We start from the raw sequence: 23,603 nt of genomic DNA, 5'->3' as shown, positions 1-23,603 counted from the left end.
ATATTTATAAAACATTTTATAAATATTAAAATATTTAAAATATAAATAAATACATACACTATAGATACACACATAAAATTTGTTAGCTATGTTACTAAAAGGCCTTTAATCTTAATTATTTGTTTATTCAAATCTGTTAATTTCTGAAGTCTCCCACATGGTTGGAATTTTTTTTTTAAGATTTTTTTACTTTTTTATTCATGAAAGACACAGAGAGAGGGAGAGAGAGAGAGAGAGAGAGAGAGAGAGAGAGAGAGGCAGAGACACAGGCAGAGGGAGAAGCATTCTCCTTGCAGGGAGCCCAACGTGGGACCCGATCCCAGGTCTCCAGGATCACACCCTGGACTGCAGGCGCTAAACCGCTGAGCCACCTGGGCTGCCCCACATGGTTGGAATTTATTCATCCTAGTATTTTTGTAAGTTTTTTTCTCTCTACAGTATGAATCATTGACAAAGTTTCAGTTTCAAGTGTTAGTGAGTTATATACATGTTATCAATATTAAATATTTCTATTTAATTAATTTGTTGTATTTTGGCTTTGGATTCTATTTTAATTGCTATTAATTAATATTACTTTTTTTTACTTGAACATGTCTAGTTTATTTTTCCTTTTTTTGTCCCTCTCTTTTCAATTTATACATGTTATTTTGTTTTAGATGTAACCTTTATTAACAGCATATAACTGTATTTTATTTTATTTTACTTTTTAACATATTGAAGAGTCAATTTTTGTGATTATTGAGATCTTTGGATTTATTCCCAACTCTATCTAAGCATTTTAATTACACATCTTTCAAATTTTCCTTTTGATTTTTATTTCCCTGGGTATAAATTTTGTTTATCGAGTCATCAAATCTCTTTCATGCTGTTTTCTCTAAATGTTTCATGATCCTGTACTTTGGCTCAGCTCTGAATCTGAGATTCTATCCCAAACGTGGGTATTTTCTGATATCCTCAGTCTGCTTCTGATTACTATGAGAGAGAACCATGACATACTACAAGTTAGAATCTAAGAAGAGTCTGTTGTCTGGAATATTCCTGCCAGGTGTTGCCAGTCTTCCAGAACACAACCCTAATTTTCCTGTCCAAACACCCACAGTCATGGCTACAGCCTGTGGACAAGTCTTCTACTGCTGAGCACTTGGCACAAGTGGTCTTGGTAGGTATCAACCCACTTTATCACCAGAATATTGTTCTTCAAATAATCACCTTCACAATTACAACAGGGATACTTTCTCTTCTATCTTCAAGATGTTAGCATCCTCATTGCTATTCTCACCTCTTGTAGCTCTCTTCTCCTGGCCCTATCTTCTTTCTACCTGCCTTCTCTCCTGGAATACAAATGATTAAAAGAATTGTTACTGTTCTTTGGATCCTGATTCCAATAAGCCAACTTACAAAACACACCATTAAGAAACTGTGGAAACTTAACTGGAATTAGACCAGTGGCTTATTAACCAGGGATGACTTTTCCTCTCCAGTCTGGAGACATCTGTGGTTGCCACAACGGGGGGAGTGCTACTAACAGCTAGTGATAGAGACCAGAGTTTGCTCCAAATATCCTACAGAAACAGAACCCTAAACCTGAGAATCATGTCACCCAAAATTCAACAGTGCCAAAGTTGAGAAACCCTGCATTAGATGATATTAAGGAATTATTAATTTTGTAAGATACGATAGCATAATGATTAGCCTTTTTAAAAGTCCTTATTGGTTAGAGATACATATTTTAGCATACAAGACTAAAAAACATGATGTCTGAAATTTGATCTAAAATTATTTTAATGGAGGGTATACTAAGATGGAAAATGTTAAATGTTGAAGGGAAGGGGTGATGGTAACATTGGTGTTCATTATACTATTCTTTGCTTTTATATTTGAAAATATCTAAAATATAAAGCTAAAGTATTTTCATTAAATTTTAAAAAGGAAGACATTTTATGATACTTTTACAATGCTTATCCCTAATAATGTGAAATAAACATAGATATTATTGAGTTTCAATAATTTTATTAAAAGGATAGGTTTGGAGATCTGATAGACATTGGATTGAGTTCCTGCCTGCCACCTAAAAGTTGAACAGGAGGTGGAGAGTGTTTTGAGGAAGGGAAGACATCAATGAAGGTAAATCACAAGATAGTGAGCAGACCTGCCTACCCAGAGGAGCTGGTGTGCTGCCTGGCTGGAAATAGGGCTCAATAAAGCAGAGCCACATTAAAGAAATGCTTACAAGTCAGGCAGAGAAGTAAAGAGTTGCTAAGATAGAAAATAAGGCGTTGTAGTTTAAGGGGTAATTTTCTGAAATAAGTTGCCTAGAAAAAAAAATACATGCAAAAAAATGCTATTACATCTAAATCAACTATATTGAAAGGGAATGTTTATGGTAGTTGTGTTTTATTTTGTTTTATTTCATTTTTATCCTGCTAACACAATTCTTTCTGGGATATTGAAGAGAATGGAAGGCACTGCAGGTGATGTGGATGAGATCCAGAGCCAAATGGAGGGACTGGCCTCTGCTGGGAGGGCACACTTTTAATATTGAGGTAATTACTTACTAAGTTTGCCGGTTTTGATGAGCTAGGAAGATAAGAGACTTCGAGTCTGAGGTATCAGCTGAGAATGCTGATGGAAAAGAGCCATGAGATATTTAAAGAGAAAGAAGAATATAATACCAGAAAGAAGAAAACAAAATTAGATTAATGCCCATTTAAGGCCTAAGATCATGTATTTCCAGTGAACCCAATGAATCATACATGTGATTTTGTTCAGTAACCTTCAACTGCTCAAATGGAGGCCCAGAGAAGACAGAGGGTAGGGTTCTTCCAAGGGGGATTCATTAAATTAGCATGATAGAAAGTGGGGAAGAAAGTTGATGGTACTTGCAAAAAATAAATAAATAAAAGGACTATTTTCAACTATGGAATCTACCTGGAGAAGAAAATTTGATAAGAATAAAGGGACAGTGACCAATGGATTATCAAAATGGTGTCAAAGTATTATGCCTATGGGTTATCCCAGCAAGCAGACTGGAACAACAGGAAGTGGTGGTCAAAAAGCAAGATATCCAAAATTAAGACTCAAGATGAAATAGTTCCTGGTAATAACAAGGTTCAAGGTATGACCATAGTGGCTGGATTGGAGTGAAGTTACGAATCACTAAGGTGGATGGTCACAAGACACCCAGGGTTAGCCCTAACAGCCTGTTCTTCCCTCTTCTGATTAATTGTCTTTGATGAGTTATGACTCATGCTGGGCAAGAACCATAAAACCTTTCCTTGGTTCTTAGCCCCTGTGATGCTCTGCAATTCCTTTACTAAAAGCAAATCAGTCCTTTTTTAGGACAAGGAAGGATACCTCTATGTTATATGAATGCATGACAATCTCATTTAATCCAGGATTAAGTGGGGTACTGAGGTCTGAGAGTGGGAATTTGGGAAACAAGAAGGTGGCACAGGGCCCTTCTGGGGCAAGGGTAAGAGAGTTTAAAGGAGAAATGGAGAAATAAGGGAAATATTCTCTACATGTTGCTTTAAGGCCAGCTTTGGCCAACTTTTACATACATGAATTCGGTATGCATCAAAAAAGTTTATAATGGCACCTGGGTGGTGTAGCCAGCTCAGCCTCCAACTGCATTTCAGCTCAGATCACAATCTCAGCGTCATGAGATCGAGCCCCGGGTTGGACTCCATGCTCAGTGCAAAGTTTGATTAAGTAAGACTCTCTCTCTGTCCCTCTCTCCTTCAAATAAACAAATAAATATTTAAAATAATGTTTATAAACTAAAATTATAGTCTGATAAATTTGATTTTATCATAATCAGTAATTTTAATAACCCCATGAAGAACCTCACCTATTTCCCAGAGGATTACTCAAAAGGTTACCATCTCTTTTTTGTACCAAGAGTAGCTCTAAAACAGAATCTGACTTCAAGCTAGAAGAGAACAGATTCTTTTTGTCACTCAGTGGCTATCCAATAGCAGAAAGGTCAGTATGTACTTGATAAATTATGAACAACAAAAGTAGCCTTCTGCTTTCCTGTGGCTGCTCAGGACAAATACAACTGTACCTGAACCAGAAGGGCCTACTCAGCGATATGAGTGTATTAAACCATCAATAATTTCTGCTTTTATCCATACATTTTCACAGTGAGGCTCAGTGCCTACCTCTGGGGATAAACTAAGGGAAAAAAGATTAACTTTTAAGTGCACCATGTTGCAAAGCTGTCCATTTTGCTTCATTCATTTATCCAACAAATATTTATTGAGCATGTCCTATGAGCTGGACATTCTGCAGGTGCTATAGATAGAAACTAAAAACAATGCTTGTGCACAAGAGATGCAAGTCTAGGGAAGAGGGAGAAGCAGACACTTTAGATATTGAGGGAATTACTTACTAAGATTCATTCATTTCTTCCATAGTGTTTGTAAACTATGGACAAATACTTTGTTAAGCCCTAAGAATAAATGCAGGTACCAGATGTGCATCTGCCTTGGCTGAGTCATCCTATGAACAAGGAGGAGGTAATCCTGTCTCTGGTACTCAGGGAAGTCTCCTTGGAGGAGTTACTCTCCTGGTGAACCTGGAATGCAAAGCAAAAGGCTCAAGTGAAGAGGCATGGGAAAACATCCCAAGCAAAGCACTGGAATCAAGAAATCGGTGCATTTGAGAAACTGCAAGTAGAGTAGAATGGTTGGACCTAATGTCTGATGTTGGAGGGCAGTAAGAGATGAAGCTGAGGAAGATGCATAAAAGAATGTATATATCAAGTAAAGGAATTCAAGCATTACTCTGTAGCTAGATCATGCTGCAGCCATGGGGAAATTGGCTTTGTATCAGGCAGGACTGGAAGCCAGGAGCACAATTAGGAGCTCAATACAGTGATCCTGACAAGAAATAACAAGGATGTGAACTCAGACAATGGCACTAGGGATAACACAACAAAATAGGTCGGGCTTGAGAAATATGTAGTAAAAATAGACAAGATTTTGGCGGGTGGCTAGAAGAAGAAGCTGGCAGGTTGGAGGAGTCAAGAATGACTTCCAGGTGTCTATTTTGGGCACTGGCTAGATTACAGCACTGTTAGCCGATATGACAACAGGAGAAGAAACATGTCTCAAGGTAGGTGCAGTTTTCAAGGTGGGAGCACCATGATGCAGTTTTTGCACTGAGGGAAAAAAAATCAGTAAAGTGGGTTAAACATGTGGGTTGAATATAGAGGAGAGAGACTTTATCAAAATTAAAAATTTTTTTTGCTCTACCAAAGACTGAAGAGTATGAAAAGGCAGGCTACACTGGGAGAAAATATTTCCAAACCATATATCCAACAAAGACTTTGCAGAATAAAGAACTCTCAAAATAGAGCAATCAACAAATAATCCAATTAGAAAACAGGCGAGAGGGATGCCTGTGTGGCTCAGTGGTTGAGCGTCTGCCTTCAGCTCAGGGCGTGATCCCGGGGCTCTCGGATGAGTCCCACATTGGGCTTCCTGTGGGGAGCCTGTTTCTCTGTTGGCCTATGTCTGTGCCTCTCTGTGTCTCTCATGAATAAATAAATAATCTTTAAAAAAAGAAAGAAAATGGGCAAGATATTTCATCAAAGACATGAAAAGACATCTTACCAAAGAGGGTATATAGCAAGTAAGCACATGAAAGATATTCAGCATCAAGAATCATTTTAACAAAAATTAAAGAGAAATGAAAATTTAAGCCACCATAAGATATCCCAGCACACCTATTAGAATGGCTAAAATAACAATGATAACACCAAATGCTGGCAAGGATGCAGAGGAAACTGGATCACCACTCACTCATTGTCATGAGAATGTTAAATGGTACAGCCACTCTGGAGAACAGGGTACAGTTTATTAACAAATCTAACCTGGACTGGCCATTCAACTGAACAATTGAAACCTTGGGCATTTATCCGAGAGAAATAACAACTTATGTATACCCAAAAACATGAATGTTTATAGCAGCTTTATTTATAATACCCTGGAAAACCAGGAGCAGGGGTGGAGGGCAGATGCCCTCCCATGGGTGCATGGTTAAACAAACCGTGGCACTCCCATACCATTGGAATAGTTTTCAGCAAATATAAGCAACAAACTACTGATACAACAAACTGGTATGGATTTCACTGGAATTATGCAGACTGAAAAAGGCTAGGTTTTAAAGGTTATATGCTATATTATCAACATTCTTAGATGTTATATAAGTTATACACACACTTATTCACTGAGCATACATAAGTGGTAAAATCTGAATAAAGTGTGGGGGTTGTACCAATGTCGACGACCTGCTCTTGATACTGGCTTACAGTTATGCAAGATGTTATTATTCATTGAAGAAAACTGGGTGAAGGGTACACAAGACTCCCTTTACCTTTTTTTTTTCCAACTTATGAATCTGTAAGTATTTAAATATGTGTGTGTGTATATATATCTGGTATATGGTAGATAGTTGATGGATAAAGCCTGGTTCTTGAAGACACAGAAGAGCTGATTCTAGTGCACAGATGGACGGATTCATAGTAAACAGGACGGATGGTGGCTTCCCCCCCTAAGAGAGGATGATAAATAGGTGCAGGTGCAAGGAAGCAGGTGGAAGTCATAGAGGGCCAAAAGGTAAAAAGGTCAACAGCTAATCTTATCTGTTTTCCATGTTAAGAGTCACAACTAGCTGCTGCAAGTGATGAGGAACTAGGGTACAAAGCTTAAGTGAGCTGAAGGTTTGGAATACCCACTGAGGGAAATGGAAGAGGGCACATCATAGAAACGTATTACCCTAGTTTTTTAACCTCATGTTGTCATCCATAGTGCTGTCCAGCAGAACTTCCTGCCATGAGGGAAATGGTCTGTATCTGTGTTGCCCAATACAATAGCCATTAACCACATGTAGGCTCCTGAGTACTTGAAATGTGGCTAATGTGACCAAGGAAGTAATTTTTAATTATATTTAATTTTAATTTAAATAGCCACATGTGGTTAGTGGCTACCTTATCAAACAGTGAAGCTAACAGATGTACATAATAAAGAAGCAGTAAATTTTCAACCAGAATCAATCCTTCTGGGTAGTTAACAAAGATTAGACCTAATATCCAAAGCATATAATTTTCTTTCCTTTCTGTGTTATTGATAATTCCGTTTGTACTGAAGCTGCAAATCATTATGAAATCCTTGGTTCTTGAAGCTCCACTTGAAGCCAGCCTTCTTGAAGCCAGCTTTCAAGCAATTCTATCTTCTATATTTCTCAATTTCAAGTCCTTTTGTCGGGCAGCCCTGGTGGTGCAGTGGTTTAGCGCCACCTGCAGCCTGGGGTGTGATCCTGGAGACCCGGGATCGAGTCCCACATTGGGCTCCCTGCATGAAGCCTGCTTCTCCCTCTGCCTCTGAATAAATTAAAAAAAAAAAATCGATTCCTTTTGTCATGCTTGTATACCACATGATGTGGTAGCAAAGTCTTAAAAGCACAGCCCAAGAAGGCCTAGAGCTATACCCCAGATATTTTTTTTAGAACATTCTAAAGCTCAGGTGGTACATGAGCCTATCTACTCTCAGAGGAGCAGAAATGCTGAGTCTATTCTAATAGGTGCCCAACCCAATGACGGAACCACCTCCAAACTTGACCATGCAGTGACTGTCCAATTTTATTTCATAGCACTCCCCTCATATCTCACTATATTTCAAACACACTAGCTGCTCCACAGTCCTGCGGCAATGCCAGGGCTTTATGGCCTTAGGGTGCTCCATAAATTACTTCAAAAGTAAACAAACAGATGAATGGTCAAATGAATGAAGTAAACCAAATTCATGACTCCTCACCATTACCACCCAAGTTCCAGGTCAGGCTTCATGATCCTGGCCTTTCTCTGACCCCGTTCTTTACAAATCCATGTCCCATATAAGATAAGGAAATGGGGAGTGCCATCTACAACAACACTTAACACAGAAATCCAGTTGAGTCAAGACACAACTCCTCATTCAAATGTTGCAGAAACTCATCAGGTGACATGTTTAGGGGAGAAACAAGGGTGTCACTCACTTCAGAGACATTTCCACCAGGGCCCCTAATTCCACCAATGAAAACTGCTGTGCTGGCATGTTCTAAATGATTCTCCTCCAGTTAGCAATTCTTTGCAAGAGGTAAGCCTTAAGTTTCATTGACTAAAGAAGTGCCTGGGCTTTCAGCTTCCTGAGGATTTGACTGGTTAAAGCAGTTTTGGAAATAGAGGCTTTAAGTGATTCAGAGCCAGCCTGCCCTCTGCTTACAAATTGGCTTTTCAGAGACACTCTGAGGAGGGTTTGCAGGGGAGTAGGCCTTTTCTTTGTAACCTGAGAGCTCGCCTAATAATCCTCAAGTATTTTCCTGATAGGAAAGAGCAACCTAACAGAGCCTTTCAAGGATAGTTTGCACATTAAAAATTGATGTAGCACTTTAAAGTTTAATATTTAAACAAAACGCTTAGTGTTTACGGGCACCACACATTTTCATAGGTACCAATGTGGGGAACAGTCTGTTGGGCTGGGGAAACACTACTGAAAAAACTGGTCAATATCCATAGTACATATTCCTAAAAAGGCAATTCTGGGGTTTTTAGCCTCTGATTATTCTGGAACAATTTTTTTTCAGGCCATAAACAATATTTAGGTCAGAGGGACTGACTGCCATCTCCGGTGGACATGAGAGGTGAAAACCCCCAAATTCTTGGTTTCTATACCAGCCATATTCAACCTTTATTCTACAGGACTTTGAAGGTTGGCATTAGCTGTAAATGATGATATAAAAATCCAATTACTGAAAAAAATCCATACACAGTAAACAGTGTTCTTTCTGAGCCAGGGAATAAAAGATAAGGTAAAAACAAACACTAGCCAAAATTTCAAAATATAGGAAATTGGATATCTGTCCCATAACAAGCCAGGAAGAACAAAAACAAAACCAAAACAGAGAAGAATCATTCAATAGTAAGTAATCCCACGTTTAAATAGTCCAGCTGTATTCAGGTGGTATTTGAGGGGGTAAAATATTAAGTGTGGTCTATAAAACAATGAGGCTTATTCCATAAGCCACACACATGACCAGTTTCAATATGTTCTTATTGCACTTTTGGGGGGGCAACAATGAATGACCTACCACTTACTGCTTCGATGCCTTCACTCAAGGGTCAAAATCCCAGGGAAAGGGCCTAATCTGTCAAGCTGAAGTCACCCCCTGCCAATCACCCATGCTAACTACCTGCCCCTAACTGTACCAGAGACGGGCTCATTCATCCAGTGGCTTTCATTTTCTGTGTGTGGACTACAAGAGAGGCACTAGGGATACACCAGAACTGAGTAAATTATATCTCTGCTATCCTGGCACTTACATTACAGACCATCTGGGTCTCCACCCAAGAACATCAGTGGCAAAGTCTCAGAAGGTGGAATGTGTTTGGCATGTTAGAGGAACTGGAGCAATGGCAGCCATATGGAGAACAGCGGTGTTAGAGTAATGCTTGCCTCTCCTGATGTTTCCTCCCACATAGCAGGAGCTCCACTAGCACATCACCCCTGACCTTTGGATTTATCCATCCATCTACAGTGGAGCAGAAATTACCCAGTGGGAAACTGAGATGCTCTTAGGGGAGTGGGCAGCCTTCTCATAAATCAATGTCACCTAGAATTTTCATCATCCTCTAGCTTGGTGGGTACCCTTCAGAGTCCTGAAGTGAATCTGAAGTCAGTGTTCAAAACGCTTTTCTGCACCACTCTTACTTAAGCAAACTTATTCCTTTAAATGCACTACAAGATTAATTAAAGCAGAAGAAAAGTGTAGGAAGTCTGTATGATTTTATTGTATGCATACACTGGGCTCACTCCCATCAAAATACTAAGGCAGTTGAAATGGTTTGTCAAGTATATTAAAGTGAACTATGTGCAAGAGAAAAAAGTTAATGAATGCTTGACCACCTTATAATTTCAGGGTTCCTAGCAAGACCTATTGCTAGACTAGAAAAATCAGAGAGAAGACAAAATTTTTATACTAAAGTCTGATGGACTCAGTGTTCCACATGCCTTTTAGAGAACTTAGACCTACAGACCTCCATTATTTCTTAACGAAAGATACAGGAAAAGGAGCAAAAAAAAAAAACCCTGACAATAAGCAACCTCAAAATAATCATTTGGGGGCAATCAGATGTAGAAAAGGCATTAATTACTTTTTGGTACCCCAGTAGACTCTTTGCTAAGGATGCCTGATTTGGAATTCAACAGGGAACTAAATGATATAAATCAATCAATCAATTAATCCTCACTACAGGTGAACTCAAGGAAGCTGATACCAAGCAGGTTCTCTGAAGCTGGAGTACAGCACTCTGCTCAGTGTTGCTTTCTGAGCCTCTCACCCATAATGACTGCTGTTGAGTGGTATAAGAGACAAGTGTTCAATTCATCCAAGTGTAGAGGGCCTCTCTGCTTCTTTGTGCTTTTTTTTTTGTCCAGTGATGGAAGAGCAAGCCTCAGCATGTCAAAGAAGTGTAGGGCAGCGTCAGCAGGAGTAGCTACAAAACAAGGTGCATAGCTCTGGAAAGCTGCCCAAACACCTGTCACTACTGAAACTACTTCATCTGTCCATCATTTGGATATGTGACCTTAGCTTATGATTTGGGTCCGTATAAAATTCAAATACTCCCTGAATGGTAGGTTTCAGATCCTTCTTAGATTCCTAGAAGAGTTAAGATAACTTTTCAGATACTGGCTCCCTGGGGGACAGTGGTGCTAACCAGAAACAGAAAGCAGAGGTTGAGTTAGACAATCAAACTGCACCAATGCCTAGGTCTGGCCTTATCCCTTTCCTTTTTTTTTTTTTTTCCCTTATCCCTTTCCTATTACCCACCCAGGATCTTATCATTCCCCCCTGTAATCTAAACCTCTTCCAAGTACCCTAAAGGTTCTTGTCACTCAATTCCAAGTGTGTTTATAGGGGGAGGGGGACTGTTCCCCATGCCACCACGTGGTTCTCCCACCCAAGCTGGGAATCCTATGATTCAACTCACCTCTCATACTCTCTACTGGAAGATAATGTCAAATCCCACAGGTATGGGGTAAGGTCTCAGCCTTACAAGACTGCTTCCCACTTCAGGCATCAATGGCAAGTCTAGAGTACCTGTGCTTCTGACACACTGACTATAAATAAGAGGTTCCCACAATCCCCTCCTTGGGTTCAATTCATTTGCTAGAGTGTCTCACAGAACTCAAGAAATCCATTTATTCACTAGATTCCTGGTGTATTATAAGGGATATTAAAGGATATGAATCAACAGCCAGATGAAGAGATACATAAGGCAAGGTCCTGAACAAAAAAGCTTCTGTGTCGTAATGGAGATTGAGACCTACATGGTGGCATGTTGAAGCATTATGGTTCCCCAACCTACAAGCTCTCCAAACCCTACTCTTTTGAATTTTTATGGAGGCATCATTACTTAGATATGATTGATTAAGTCATTAGCCATTGGTGACTGATTTCAATCTCTAGCCCCTCTGCTCTCTCCAGAGATTGGGGAGTGGGACTTAGTTTGGACCCTCTAATCACTGAGTTAGTTCCACTGGCAACCACCCACTCCCATCCTTAATGCTTTCTGAAAGTCACCTCATTAACATAAACTCATGTGTGATTGAAAGGAGCTTGTTATGAATACTAAGACACCTAATCACCCTTATCACTTAGGAGATTCCAAGGGTTTTAGGGCTTCTGTGTCAGAAAAAGGGATAAAAACCAAATACATATTTCTTATTGTAAAACACAGTATCATATGCCCCAGTGCCTAAACCCCCTGTTCCCCACCCCCTGGCCCAGGTTTGGCTATTGCAATCCTTTAGGCTCTTCCCAGATGCTGAATAAACCATAGATGTGACTAGGGCCAAAGGCCTAAAGTGTTAACATACATTGTGTCATTTAATTCCATGGCTTTGCTCCATTATTCCTTCCAACCAAAACATCTGCCTCCATCACTCCATGAAGCCAAATTTTGTCCCCCCAAAAGTTCAAATCTCACCTCTTCTATAATTTCTTCCCAAGATCCCACCACCTATAGCAATCTCCTCCTCTTCTGAATTCAAAACATTTGTTTCCTAAAGTAATCATCGGCAATTACCCATGCCAACATCACAATTTATTTCAATATTCAATGTTGTCATATGCCTTCATCTACAATTAGGTCATAAATCAGCAGGAGGGGCACAACCTATGCTATTGTGGTATTCTTCTAGTAACACTTATGATTCCATTGTTACTATCATTTCTCCACCTCTTACGTATACAAGACCACCCAACTTTGCAAGCTTGTTATGGGTAAAGAATATTTTGCCCTCACCCCTAAATATTTGTCCCTTCAAATGTCCAAGAACTCTAAAGATTTTAAAATTTCTACTTAGACACAAAATAAAGACCCAGAATATTAAGTAACTTGCCCCAATCACATTGCTATGAAGTGACTGTGCTTGCCTTATTGTACCAGTTTATGTTGCTCTAGAACATATTCCGAAAATCTGACACTGTTTAGATCCCCATAGCACCCTACATAATAGGTAAGAGGACTGGGTTTGTTTGTTTGTTTGTTTGTTTGTTTTCAAGAGATATTGGGGTTAAGGAGTTGGAGAAAATAACAGATCAGTACGTACTGGTAGAAAAATCACAATGAATATATGATTTAGAACTAAGGATCTTATCTATAATTGAACTTTTTGGGAATCAATGAGTAAGCTTCAGGATGCTTATGAACCATTTGAAATAGAAATGGAAGTACTGAAATATGTATATGTGTACATTTTTTTGAAGGGGCGTCCATAGTTGTTTTTTTAAGATTCATTTATTTATTTGAGAGAGGGAGAGAGCCGGGGAAGGGAAAAGAGAGAGGGAGAGAGAGAATCTCAAGCAGACTCCCTGCTGAGTGTAGAGCCTGATCACAGGGCTCAATCTCACAATCCTGAGATTATGACCTGAACAGAAACCAAGAGTCAAATTCTCAACTAACTGAGCCACCCAGGCACCTCAGGGTCCACAGTTTTAAAGAGATTATTAAAGTGAATCTATGATAGTCATTAGGACTGATCACATATCTTCTGGCTTTCTCTCTGCCAGGTCCATGGATAACACCTCCCCACCTCTAGAAGTAGGTATAATCATGTAACTGAACCATGAAATATGAGAAGCAACTTATGGCACTTCCAGACAGGAGCTTTAGGAAACAGGGCTCATCACTTTCCTTTTCCCTCTGATACAGTGGTTGGTGATGGTTGAAATGGCAACAGCTCCATTAGTTTGAGCTCCTAAGAGTTTACAACCCACTGGTGCCCCCTGCCAACTCAAAATAGATCTGTAGTATAAGGGGGGAAAAAGTGTTAAAGTCTCATGCCACAGAAATCTTAAGGTTATTTGTTACTTTGGCATATTGCAATGGATCATCACCGAGGCACACCTATAACCCCCCAAAAGTTAGGAGTCACTGGAATCTTAATGAATGAAGTCCTAACAAAAGATGATTTCCAGGAGTAATTTCTTCTCCTCACATTGATGAAAGCAAGAGGCGTAATATTGAATTCTATTTTGATATTTTACCTATATTTGAGTAAAATCTTCCCCCTCCATGCTAGCATAACATGAATTACTCTGTTTCTTCTTTATAAGTCACAGCAGCTCATGAAGAAGAAGAAAAAAAAAAGCACACATAAGTGCCAGAAGCTTTTAGCGGAGGAAGCCTGAGTATGAATAGCTCATAGAGGTGAAAATTCTTCAGAAAATTTGGACCATTTTCTCTGCTTCTCCTGATGGGAGTTCTTATCACCTTGTGCATGAAATATTTTAATAATTACCTTGTTGATTTCCTTGGCTCAAGACCGGCTCTCCCATCATCATGCATAATGTGGCAATATTAATCTTTCTAAATTGCCATTTGCAGCATGTAATTTTCTTGGTCATTATCATGCCAAGTTTTCCTACTACCAAAAAGTACAAAGTTATTGTCTTAACATCCAAGCCTATTCTAATATGGTCCCAACCAATATCTTAAGCATTGATTCAACACCCTGACTCCTCTCCATCTGCACACCCCTTACCAACCAGACCAGTGTGTTACAGTCCCTGAACAAATTAGTCTATTTCCACCCCAATGCCTTTGATTACAGTGTTCCTCCTCCTGTCTTTTCAGAAAAAAAAAAAAAAAAAGCTGAGAGAAATGCCTCTCGGTTACTCTAGCCTTCTTGGGCATGTTGAAGCAGCCTTCCAAAGATTCTGATAGCTCTGCTATCCTGCTCCTGTACAGACACAGAACACGAGGAACAGAACCAGAAAGCAAAGAAAAGTCCCCAAAGACTCAAAAAGCTAACAACCGGGCTACAAAGCAAAGAGAGATCTTCCACAGCTCAAAACTCAGATAGTTCATCTGTACAGGAAAGAGATTTCTGGGATCTCACCAGTGCTCAGATTCCAGTCCTTACTGAAGAGAAAGTACCAAATATTTGAAACTAGTAGAGAATTGAATCAAGCTAAAGCTGCAACAAAGCCTAGACCCAAAAAAATTACAAATTAGTACTCTCTTCTTACCAGCCTGAAAGAAAAAATAGTGTATCTTTTTATTAGAGTAAATGTTCTTTATCTCTATCTCTACTGTTAATTTTTAAAAATGGCTGGTACACAGTAAGAAATTACAGGTTACAAAAAGAAGAAAGAAACACTCAGCTGAAGGAACCCAGACAGGGACTTTAAAACAAATATGATACATATGTTAAAGCATCTATTAGACAATGTAGACAATACATATAAGCCTATGAAAGATTTCAGCAGGTTAATGGAAATTATAAAAAGAAACAAAAGGAAATGCTGGAAGTAAAAATTATACCAGAAATGAAGAATTCACTTAATCAGCCTAACAATAGATTGCACACTCAGAGGAAAGGAATTATAACTTGAAAATAGAAAACTATACAAAGAAATTATACAAAAGGAAACACAAAAGTGAAAAATTATGGGAAAATCTGGAAGAGAGCATCTGAGATTTGAGAGGCAATACTAAACAGTCTAATATACGTGCTATTGGAATCTCAGAAGAAGAAAAGGAGAGAAAATGGAGACAAAAATAAATATTTAAAGAGATAGAGATCAAGAATTTTCTAAAATTGATCAAACACATCAACATCAAGCAGAATAAACACAAGATCAGCAAACCTCAAGCAATATTTAAAAAAATAAAAATAGGCATATCATAGTTAAAGGTGAAAATAAACTTCAAAGCAGTCAGGGAAAAGGACATGTATGTTACAAATGATCCCTGACCTTTCTCATCAGAAGAAAGGGATGACAAGACAATGAAATGATATCACTGAAGTACTGAAAGAAAAAAACTACCTAGCTAGAATTCTATAACCCACAAGAATATCCTTCATAAACTTCAGTAAAATAAAGGCAGGTTCTAATAAATAAAACCTGAAAGAAGTCATTGCAAATACCTCCACTAGAAGAAATTCTAAAGGCTGGAGGCAAATGATACTGGATAGAAACCCTGAAGAAGAAACTAAGAGCATAGGAAAATACTGGGGTAAATAGAAAAGAGTTTCATCTTCACAATTTTTAAATTTCTTCAGATACTATTGACTATTTGAAGCATAAATCAGAATAAGGTCTTATTAGTTTAAAAACCATCCAGCCCTATTCAGCTCCCAAATTAAGTGTTTCCCTGACTTTCCCATATAAACTATATCTCAGGGTAACCAAAGAGTTGATAAGGGGAAATTCTCTTTACAGAAACATACCAGTTAATAAAGAAAGATGCAATTAAAATATCAACATTTTGCAATGTCTAATGAATTAAGAGTTTTAGGCAAATATCAATAATTGCTAATAGAACAAAAGAGAAACAACTAAGCATCCTATGAATATATATATATATATATATATATATATATATATATATACATATACACTCACTACTATCTGTGGAAATATTCTTGCCAAAAATAATTTAACCCAAATTTGATCAATCCTCTAGAATTGACAGACACTATGTCTAATTTTTTATAATTTATAGAAAACACAGAAGACTGAATATTCTCCAAGATGCATCATATATAACTATATGTGTTCACTTACTAAAAACACTCTTAGTCAGAAAGAGAGGTACATTTTTCATTTTTATATTCTATTCAAGAATACTGAATGTGTTGAATGCTTATCATGTACAACAAAATGCTTTAAAGCCTATCATGTGAATTTTCTGAAAAACGGCACAAATATCTTCTCAGTGCCTAGTTACAGTGTGATAAATCTATTTTAAAAACAAAAATAAAATCTGCAATTAAAAAAAGGTCACACCAGCCTTCACATGGCACTCACCTGAGCCTACCAGAAAGATGTGACTTAACCATGCATGAGCTCAAAAGATAAAATATCCATTCTTGATCCCACCAGCCAGTCCTACTCAGCTTCAAATGCCATCTCACTTCCCAATTGGAATATTAATGAAAAGAACACATTATAGCGTCTTCTCCTAATAATTAACTAACATAATTTAGAACTTATGCCTCAAGACCCGTCACATGTCCTTTGTAGTATTGTGAGCATCCTCACATAAATATCAAGAAACTGAAAATAAATAGTGTTAACTACTTGACTTGGCTGAGAATGTATCATTGCAGGTGAGTTTTATGTTTGCAAATCTTACTCTTGTGACTCAACTTTCTACCATAACTGAGGGAGGAAATGGAGATCATTTTCTCTAAAAAAATAAAAATGAAGTACAATCCACCAATATCTGAGCTATAGAGACATGGAAACATATTTTAAAGAGAAACTCATAACAGCTGCAGCTTCCTTAACCACACTGGCTGATCAACTCCAATTCATCCACCATAACTGATTTAATATGAGAGCATAATTAGTACTGTTGATTACTATCTGGTGCCAGATATCCCAAATGCCCCACCTTTGTGCTAATTAATCTTGAAAAATTTCCAAGCTTTCCTCTGCCCTGCCTGCCTCTGTTCCCTGCATCAGCACTCACAGAGCATTCTACTCAAAACTAGGCAACAAGAATGGCATCACTTGGTCTTGCTCACAGTTGGTACTCAGTAAACGTTTGTTTATTTGAATCACTGTTCCTTCATCACAGTAATTTTCATTAGGTTGGAAAACCAAGAATCAAGATTTAGGCTTGGGTCAGTTTAACTGGCATTGATTTGAAGGCCATGCAAACTGATGTGTTCAACTTATTACTAAAAAGCCATCTTTAGAAAATGCCAAGAGTCATCACAGGGGTAATCTGGTTGGAATACTCTGCATTGAGACCTGAAGGCTGATGGTTATACCATTAGGATGTCTTTTTATGTCACTGACCTAAATGAAATCAGTGGTACTCTAACAGAACTAGCCAGTGATGCTATTAAAAATTAGGCCAAAAGACTAGAGACATTGCATAATCTCTGATTTTTTATATGAACATAATTTTCATTAAAATATCTGTGAAGTAACAAAGTATATTTGACAAATGATAGAACATATACCATCTTCAACAAAGATATGGTTCACAACCTTGACATTCTGTGGTCTCTTCCTCATTCTGCCCTGTCCTCCTGACAAATCCTACAACCTCATAAATCCAGCATTACTTTTCCATTCTAAGCCATCCCCTATAAACACAGTGGGTTTTTTCCACAAGCCACCACTGCATATAGTTATGTAAAGTTCTCATTAGGGCACTGGGTGATATATGGAAGTGTTGAATCACTATATTGTACAACTGAAACTGAATTACACTGTATGGTAACTAACTGGAATTTGAATAAAAACTTTTTTAAACAAACAATAAAATTCTCTTAAAGTGGTAAAGGTGGAAGATAGAGGATAATGCCAAGAATGGGGCCAAAAACTAGAAGAAGCAAAATCAAAATATCCAATTTGGACAATTACAGTTCAGCACCAATTGTGGTGAGGTCCGTAGTTTTATTCACACTTCCTAATGGAAGGTCCAGGCAGCTGCTTAGGGGAACTATACTTTCAATTTGAAAAACAATAGCCTTATAATTCAATTACTTAATAACTCTTCTTGGAAAGGGAAAGAAAAAGAACAGCCAAGGAGTAGGGTTTTGTGGCGTTTTAAGTTTGCAGCATTCACTGCTCTTGAAAAGACTAATTGTAAGTGCTAACATGAGTCTGGTGAATTACACAAAAATCCAGTGGAATGTGATGCACCTATGTCATATACCAAAAAATGAAGCACTTTTTCTCTCCATCTCAACATGCTTGTCTTCAGCTGTGCCTAGCAGCATCTGCAGGAATGGTCTTGGAGATGAGCACAGAGACAAGGAAGACCCGCTCTGGCCAGATCATCATCTTACTCTTTCATTAGGCTTTCCTCTCTACAGAGGACTTAAGCCCTGATAGCTCTCTCAGGCACCTCTCTGCTTAGTTCTTCACTGAGTCTACTTTCTCCTTCCCTCCCTTGCTGGGAATTCCCCACACTTCAGTGTCATTTATTTCCTCTACCCCAAATCTTCTCTGTCCATATTTTTCCCAGAATGCACTGCTGCAGCCTCAGAACTCTTAACTAGGATCTTAACTAGTTACCTCCCCATTCTATATTGGACAGTTAAAAATCTGCTACAAGGTTAGATCTTATGTCAAGTCAATAATAATAATAATAATAATAATAATAATGAGAATAATAAAAACATAAGAAGGCAGGAGGAAACTTTTGGATTTGATGAATACGTTGATGGCATAGGTTGTAGTGCTGGTTTCATGGGTATATAATTCGCTCCAAATTCAGTAAGTTGTAAACATTGATTATATACAGTTTTTTATATTAAAAAATTTTAAGAATTTATCACTAAGAAAATAATCATGCTTCTCAGAACTATTTGTAAACTTTATTTCTAAAGTAGTCTTTAAATAAATAATTTATTATTAAAAAGTTGGTGGGGAGGATGGAAGATGCCTAGCTGGTTCAGTCCAAAGAGCATGTGGCTCTTGATCTTGGTGTCATGAGCTCAAGCTCCACATTTGGAGAGAGATTACTTAAAATAAATAAATAAAAATTTAAAGATAAATAAATAAACTCATCTTGAAAATTAAGGTTTAATTTTTCATTCGTAATATCCAAAAAATGCCTGTATAGTTAAGGAAATACAGAAAATATAATACCGAAACAGAGAAATTTTTAGTGTCCAAAGACAGTAACTATGAATCATTTGTTGTATTTTCTTTCTAGAATTTCTTATATATATATTTTATGCAGTTGCATATATATAATGCAATTTGTATATTATGAATATATTATTTGGATTCTACTTTAAAATTTTTATAAAACAAACATATTTTAATATTAATACAAAAAGAGAACTCTAGGTTTAACCTCTATAATAATAAATCATCTTTAACTCCCAAGTCAGAATATTTACTAAATATCTACAGGAGAATATATTTTTGAGTTTAAAAATGATGGAAGAAATCACTTGAAGAATCAAGTGTGTTTGTGCAAAAATTTGAAGTGTCGGGGAATCCCTGGGTGGTGCAGCGGTTTGGCGCCTGCCTTTGGGCCAGGGCGCGATGCTGGAGACCCAGGATCGAATCCCACATCGGGCTCCCGGTGCATGGAGCCTGCTTCTCCCTCTGCCTATGTCTCTGCCTCTCTCTCTCTCTCCCTGTGTGTGTAGCTATCATAAATAAATAAAAAAATTAAAAAAAAAATTTGAAGTGTCTACACCCCCAATTGTAAACAAAAATTAAAAAGCAAATGCTTAACCATAAATATATTGCTGTAAGTATAACAAATTAACATATATAAATATGATAATAATATATGATATATGACAGATAAATCACAAAAGAAATGCAGATCTCATATATATGTGGGAGGAAAAAAACTTGAAGAAATGCAAATTTAAACAATTTAAGGAGAAAAATAGCCATAATATGGATAATTCATGCACAAAATGCTCATATTGTGTCACTATCATATTTCAGATTGGAAGCCATCTAAATGTCCAACACTAGGGTAATGGCTAGCTAATTATGGTACAATTTGTAGTAGGATCAATGGTGAGTCTTTAGGGAATTTTCACATATTTTACAAACAAAATACATTTTCCTAAATGTGAAGATTTAAGCCGGCTTGACGAGGACTTTGTGTAAATATGAAGGACTGGATACAGGCATCACTTCTGCTTATTTCTAAAACTCCCACAGTACAGGGCTGAAGACAAGGGGCAACAAGAAGAACCAGAGAAGGGAAAATAGTGGACATGATAATTCGATAAACTTCAGGAGGTTTAAAACAGATGGAGAAGTCAAAATTGACTTGGCAGAGCTAAAGGAAGCTGAAACCCAAGTGCCTTTGAAGGAGAAATCAATGAGGAATGCTGATTCACCCCCATAGGACCCTTGAAAAAGATCATAAGTCAGCAGTACCAGCTACAGCGTGGGAGAAGCAGGTGACAAAGGAACTGGTTGAAAAATCTTGTGGGGAATAGTAAGTCCCAGGTCCCTCCTTCTAGTTGAGCAGTCAGACGACAATATTTAACTGCCCCCAAAGAGACAGGAGATTTATTCTCTGAGAACAGAAATTATTACTTAAAGATGCAGGCATGGCAGAGAGTTGTGATGGTGACGAAGTCTCAGACTACAAATGGGAATGAAGGGAAAGCCTATGCCCTGATTGAGCTCCCTCCCTCAGTCCAAGAGTGCTAGCAACCAGGCGTAATTACTTCTTCTAGGCTCTAGATTCCAGGACCTCTCTCTGGAAAACTGAAGGGTCACAAAGAGTAGCTCCATGATCTCAGGGTCGTGAGCTACAGCCCCAGGTTGGGGGTAGTGATTACTTGAAATGAATGAATAATAAATAAAAAGATACATGGATGGTAACTAGGAAATTTCAACTAGGGACTTGATATTAGATAATACTGAAATTATTGCTAATATTCTTAGGTGGGATTATGGTTTAGTAATTGAAAGACTTTTCATTCTAAAGAGCTGCATGCTGCATATTAGAGCTGATGTATCATAACATCTGTAACCAACTTCCATATATATATATACATATATATATACACACACATAGATATTCCACATATGTACACATTCCACACTAACATCCATATATATACATATATACACACATATTTCACATATGTACACACTCGACACATATATACACACAACCAATTTCCATATATATATGTGTGTTATACATTAATGAAAAGGGTAATTTACTAATTATTAAATTTATGTCATGTTAATCATTGAATCTAGGTAGTAGGTATGGTATATGATGCTTATTGTATTGGTCTTTCAATCATTCTGCATATTTGAAATTTTTCATTAAAAATTTTGAAGAAAAGTGTTTATCGTTAAAAAGATAAATACTCAGGCAGACTTTTGGCTCCTTCTCCCTCAGCATGTGGCTGGTGGCCAGAGAGAAATTCAATTTGCTCACTCCTTGCTGCCTGCATCCCCTTTGGGCTCTCCTCTCATCACTGGAGCCACTGGCACTGAGATCAACCCCATTACATCCTCTTTCTCCAACCTCAATTGTGGCCGCCCTGGGAGTGACTCGGGGCAGGGGACCCAGGTGACCAAGATGCTGGGTGCTCAGTGGGGCAAAAAGGCAAAAGGAAGGCGGTAGAACTGCTGGTGCAAAACACCAACATTGTGTGCCACTGTTGAAAAGGAGAAAATAACACCAGCCATACAGTTGTAGATTCTGTATGTATTATTCCATCTTTTACCCAGTAGAATAATTAACCCAAATGTTACTGCATTCGTCTTCCCAGATTGAGGAAGCAGAGGAAAATGTCCAAAAAGGGAAAATTCTAGAAGGCTAGGGAAAAAAAGGCCTATCATATCTGACAGTGCTAACACTGTATTCAATTATCATCAAGCAACTGATGGTCTCCAGGAGCAACAGAGACAAGAATAAGCAAGGAAAAATGTGAGTACCACAAAAAAGCACATTGGCCTAGTTTATTCTTCCAAAGCTACTGGGAGTGGACTGCAGATATATGATCTTGTTTCTGACTCTGGTGGCTTCTCTGAAAGGTTCAAAGTTCTGGCCAACCAATACAAATCATATACCCCACCCTGGAAATCAAGATTGAACGTGAATTACAAAACCTCAAGAGCTATATGAAAAGAATTAAACCAATGGTGAGAGATAGAGTTTATTTCCTCAAAGGGGCCCTACAGGGACCACCAAAGAAAATCTTGGTAGAAGATGTGAATGCAGCAGTACTAGATACAGATTTTGGAACTTATCCTTTTGTAGCCTCTTTGAATCGTATAGTTGGAGGTGTCTATACCCAGTTGGCTATGCCCCCTCAAAATGCTGGAGATATGATGGGGTTGTGAAAGCTTACACAACTCAAGTTGGCACTGGTGCCTTCCCTACTTAGCAAGACAAGGAAATTGGAGAATTATTACAAACACAAGGTGGAGAGTTTGGGGTAATCACCAAAAGGAAAAGAAAGTGTAGCTAGTTGGACCTCATTTTGCTCAAATATGCTCCTATGATTAGTGAATTTCCTGCATTGGCACTTACCAAATTGAATATTTTGGACATGTTTATGGAAATCAAAGTTGGAGTTGCTTACAAGTTAGATGGTGAAATCATACCTCATTTCCTAGCAAACCAAGAAGTCTTAAATAAAATTGAAGTTCAATGTAAGACTCTCCTAGATTGGAGCACAGGTATATCAATGCAAGGACATTTAAAGAACTACCTGTTAATGCACAAAATTACATTCAATTTATTGAAGATGAGCTTTAAATTCCAGGTAAATGGATCAGTGTAAGGAAATCCAGAGTCTATGATTCAATTCTTTTAAGGATTTCCAGTAACATAAGAAACACTCCTTGAGGGGATCCCTGGATGGCTCAGTGGTTCAGCGCCTGCCTTCGGCCCAGGGCCCAATCCTGGAGACCCGGGATCGAGTCCTACGTCAGGCTCCCTGCATGGAGCCTGTTTCTCCCTCTGCCTGTGTCTCGTCTCTGCCTCTCTCTCTCTCTCTCTCTCTCTCTCTCTCTCTCTCTCTATTTCTCCCTCTCTCTCATGTCTCTCATGAATAAATAAATTAAAAATCTTAAAAAAAAAAAAAGGCAACACTCCTTGAGGTGGGGGAGGAGGGTGTATTTCATTTATGATCTGCAAATTTCAAGAATAAGGACATTTAAGTCAGTTTTAACCCTTACAATTGTTTCCAAACATTTAAGATGGCTGGCTGGTGTGGAGAGAAACTATGGTGTGTTTCAGCGTCAGCCACCTTCACTGGCAGAATCGCTGAGTCATGTTTCTCCTGAGCTGCTCACAGTCGATGTTTTCTTTCAGTATTTCTTTTAGAAATAGTGTGATCCAGGGACGCCTGGGTGGTTCAGTGGTTGAGCATCTGCCTTCAGCTCAGTGTGTGATCCCGGGGTCTTGGGATCAAGTCCCGCATTGGGCTCTCTACAGACAGCCTGCTTCTCCCTCTGCCTATGTCTCTGTCTCTCTCTGTGTCTCTCATGAAAAAATCAATAAATAGTCTTTTTTTAATTCTAAAAAAAAAAAAAGGAAGAATGTGATTCATGTTGTTTGAAATCTAAAATAG

The 23,603-nt window shown here is 38.2% G+C and overlaps 1 pseudogene; it reads left to right on the top strand.

Moving 5' to 3' along the window:
- Window positions 1-2,982: 2,982 nt before the first annotated feature.
- Window positions 2,983-22,876, top strand: LOC129500013 (adenylosuccinate synthetase isozyme 2-like; annotated as a pseudogene).
- Window positions 22,877-23,603: the final 727 nt, after the last annotated feature.

This window comes from Nyctereutes procyonoides, unplaced genomic scaffold (assembly GCF_905146905.1).
Source record: "Nyctereutes procyonoides isolate TBG_1078 unplaced genomic scaffold, NYPRO_anot_genome, whole genome shotgun sequence".
Taxonomy (NCBI): domain Eukaryota; kingdom Metazoa; phylum Chordata; class Mammalia; order Carnivora; family Canidae; genus Nyctereutes; species Nyctereutes procyonoides.
The sequence above is the reverse complement of the archived record's forward strand: the minus strand, read 5'-3'. Positions and strand labels throughout refer to the sequence as shown.